The 3586-nt window shown below is 29.9% G+C and overlaps 1 non-coding gene across 1 annotated transcript; it reads right to left on the minus strand.

Moving 5' to 3' along the window:
• Positions 1-525: 525 nt before the first annotated feature.
• On the minus strand, positions 526-607 carry TRNAS-AGA (transfer RNA serine (anticodon AGA)). The gene has a single exon. It is a non-coding gene; the product is annotated as a tRNA-Ser (tRNA).
• Between the last annotated feature and the right edge of the window lie 2979 nt (positions 608-3586).

Below are 3586 nucleotides of genomic sequence, written 5' to 3' on the forward strand. Positions count from 1 at the left end.
CAACTTTTAATCATTTTAGAATATATTTAATTGACATGATTTTTCTTTTCAAATTAAAAATTATTTTTAAAAGAGATAAAATAATTTATTTAATGTTATCATATAAATTTAATTTTCTAGAATTCGAACTAAAATGACAAATTTTGTTGAATTTTTATATTCTGGATCAAATTGATATAATGTGTAAACACTAGAAGGTTAAATTTGTTATTACACCAATAAAAAGCACAAATCAGCTTTGACTGAATAAAATATTTGATTTCGAAAAGTTTGAGGACTAAATCAAATTAATTAATAGTTCAGCGACCAAAACAGATCAAATGCAATAGTGTAGTGACCATTTTTATAGTTTTATGTGATCTTGCATTGAGTCATAGTTTTGTTCAGTTTTTAATAATTTTTAGAATATATTTAATTGGCATGATTTTTTTTAAAAAAATATTAATTAAATTTTAAAAAGAGCTAAAACAATTTACTTAATGTTACCATAAAAATATTAAAGAGGATTAAAACAAGAAACAAATGCGTGAGCGGCAGGATTCGAGCCTGCGCGGGCAGAGCCCACATGATTTCTAGTCATGCCCGATAACCACTCCGGCACGCCCACTTCTTCTTTACGTATTTAATACCACGGTAAAAATCTTTGAGATATTTACTATATGGTGTATCAGTAATGGGGTTTTATAATTTGTTTTTGTTTTTGTGCTATATTATTTATTAAATACTACATCCAGTTTTTAAAATTTTACTTATAAAATTAAAACAATTTCATCCGTCTGCCCAATAAAAATATATTAATATTTACAAGTTTCTTTAGTTTGATATTAAAATAGTTAAACGTCTCATTTCTAACGTATTAAATTAGTCTATTTATAATTAAATGTATTAATATTGGTCCATGTACTATTAAAAATTAAATAAGGTTAAATTGTGATAGAGTTAATATTTACTATTTGAAAAATGGCATGATAATTTTTATTTTTCAGTTACAGTTCAACTTTAAATAAAAGATTTTATTTGTAAAACCATAAAATTGTAAAAGGATTAAATTGATAAGATTAGAGGACCTTCCAACTATATTCACCTATTAAAATACTATCACTCAAATCTGTGCCAATACATAAAAGTTGTCCACAATATTAATATAATTTATTTTCAGGTAAGCAAAGAAAAACATTATTATTTATCGAGTATAATATTAAAATATATTTTAAGTCTCTATACTTTTAGTATATTTGAAATTTAGTCTCTTAATTTTTACTGTAAAAAGTTAATTTCTCTACTTTTCAGATTTAAAAGCACAAGTCTAATTGTTAATGCTAATAATATTTTTTCTCTAAATTATGGTTTATTATAGTGCCATTCTTTTTGTTACGTGGTCACATAGTGATCTTTAAATTTTAAAATATTGTAACAAAATTGATAATTAGACATGAATTTTAAAATCTGAAAAATAAAAATTAAATTTCTAAATATCAAAATAGAACTAAATTTTAAATATATTTAAAATATATCAACTTAAAGTATATTTCAATTGCGGTATTATATTTATTTGCTATTTAGGCTTAATAATTAAATAATCATATATATCATACATTTATATAATCTATATACCTATATATAAAAGAAAGGTCATATAGGATACCCTACATGTTTTTTTTTAATTTATAAAAAGAAAGTTAAATCTCAAATTTAACAATTTTATTATGTTTTTTTTAATTTAATTCATATGATCTAATTTTTTTTACTCTGTCTGTTGACAAGTTTTTTTTCTCTGTCTTTTGACACGCATTTCTTTCTGGACTAGCTCCTGTTTTTCTTTTCTTAATTTCTAGTTTTGAGTAACCTGCTTGTCTGTTTTTCTTTTTCTTAATTTCCTATTTTGGGTAACCTGCTTGTCTGTTTCCGTAGGAAGAAAATGGAGGATTCTATTGTAGGTCTTTCATTGGATGATGAAGAGGAAGAAATCATTCAATTGGAGGTGGAAAAGACTAGTCAAGAGATTTCGTATGTGAACTATTTAGTGGGAGTGTTTCTTACTTCTAGTGTTGTGGATTTTCAAGCGATGCGATCGACATTGGCAAGTGTTTGGCATCCAATAGGGGGCGTTTCAATCTCAGATCTAGGAAGGGAGATATATTTATTTCGTTTTTATTATGAAGTGGATGTGGAAAAAGTTATGAAGAATGGGCCATGGAATTTTAATTCCCATCTACTAATTCTACATCGACTGAAGATGGGAGATGATTCTTTAACTGTTCAATTACATTGGGTGGATTTTTGGCTACTAATACATGATCTCCATCTTGGTTTTATGGCCGATACTGTTGCTCATCAGTTGGGAAATTTTATTGGGGAATTTATTGAGTATGACACAGCTACAACTCAACTGGGATATAAGCGCATCATGAGAATTAGGGTGAGGGTGGATGTTAGAAAACCTCTAAAGAGAAAGAAGATGACTGCGCTGAAAAATGGTGAGTCAGTTTATGTTCATTTTAAGTACGAAACATTGACTCTATTTTGCTTTCTATGTGGCAAATTAGGACATGGTGAAAGTTTTTGCCTGATTAGAGCTATTCAGCCACAGTTAGAATATGTTTTTAATTGGGATATTTCTCTGCATGCTCAACCAAGGAAGAATCTGTCATGGAAGAGCAAATGGTTGGTGAAAGATGATGGAGGGAAACCTACTATTTTTGGCGACATGACGTCAACGGGAAAAAAAGAATGTGGGGATTCTGAAATCAAATCCAGTTGACAAAGGCTAGAATTGGGGTTCTATCCCAAAAGATTCTATTTCTGTAAAAGATAAAGGAAAGTCCACTTTTGCTCTTGGCCCATTAAAACTTGGGGAAATGGACTAACATCATGATGATTTTGACGAGGACATGGTAGCCCATGAGGAAACAAGTAGTCCAATAACGTATAGTGATGGACTAAAAAGACCCAACGTACAATTTAATGTTTCACGAGTTTCTGGAAATGATGATTTGAATGAAAATTTTGCTACTTTTTTGTAGGTATGAAATACTAATAGATCGGTAGGCCTTGCTAAGCAGGCCAGCCAAAAGCAATACAATTTTTAATCTAGAACATTGAAAGTTTGGGGAGGCCTCAAACTGTTTATCTTTAGGTTGGAATAGTGATTGTAAGATTACTCTTCGATCTTTTTCACGAAGACACACCGATGTTATGATTGATGATGACTTGAAGGGGAAAACTTGGAGATGTACGGGGTTCTACGAAGCGCCAGAGGAGACTATGCTGAAGCATCTTGGAACTTGTTACGAACATTGAATGACTCCCTATATATCTTTTAGGTTGTTATAGGGGATTTCAATGAAATTGCATTTTCAACTGAAAAGAAAGGCGGGCTTCCAAGGAGGGAAAGGCAAATGTGTGGATTTCAGGATGTTATGGAAGATTGTTCTCTCACTAATCTTAGTTATAGTGGGCAGTGGTTCACTTGGGAAAAAGGTTATCATTCAGGAAGCGTTATATTCTGGAACGATGAATCGTTGAATATACTAATAAAGACTTGAAGTGAATTACAATGTATCTTTTATGTCACCGCCTTTTTATA

The sequence above is a fragment of the Gossypium raimondii genome, chromosome 3, assembly GCF_025698545.1.
Source record: "Gossypium raimondii isolate GPD5lz chromosome 3, ASM2569854v1, whole genome shotgun sequence".
In the NCBI taxonomy this organism is placed as follows: domain Eukaryota; kingdom Viridiplantae; phylum Streptophyta; class Magnoliopsida; order Malvales; family Malvaceae; genus Gossypium; species Gossypium raimondii.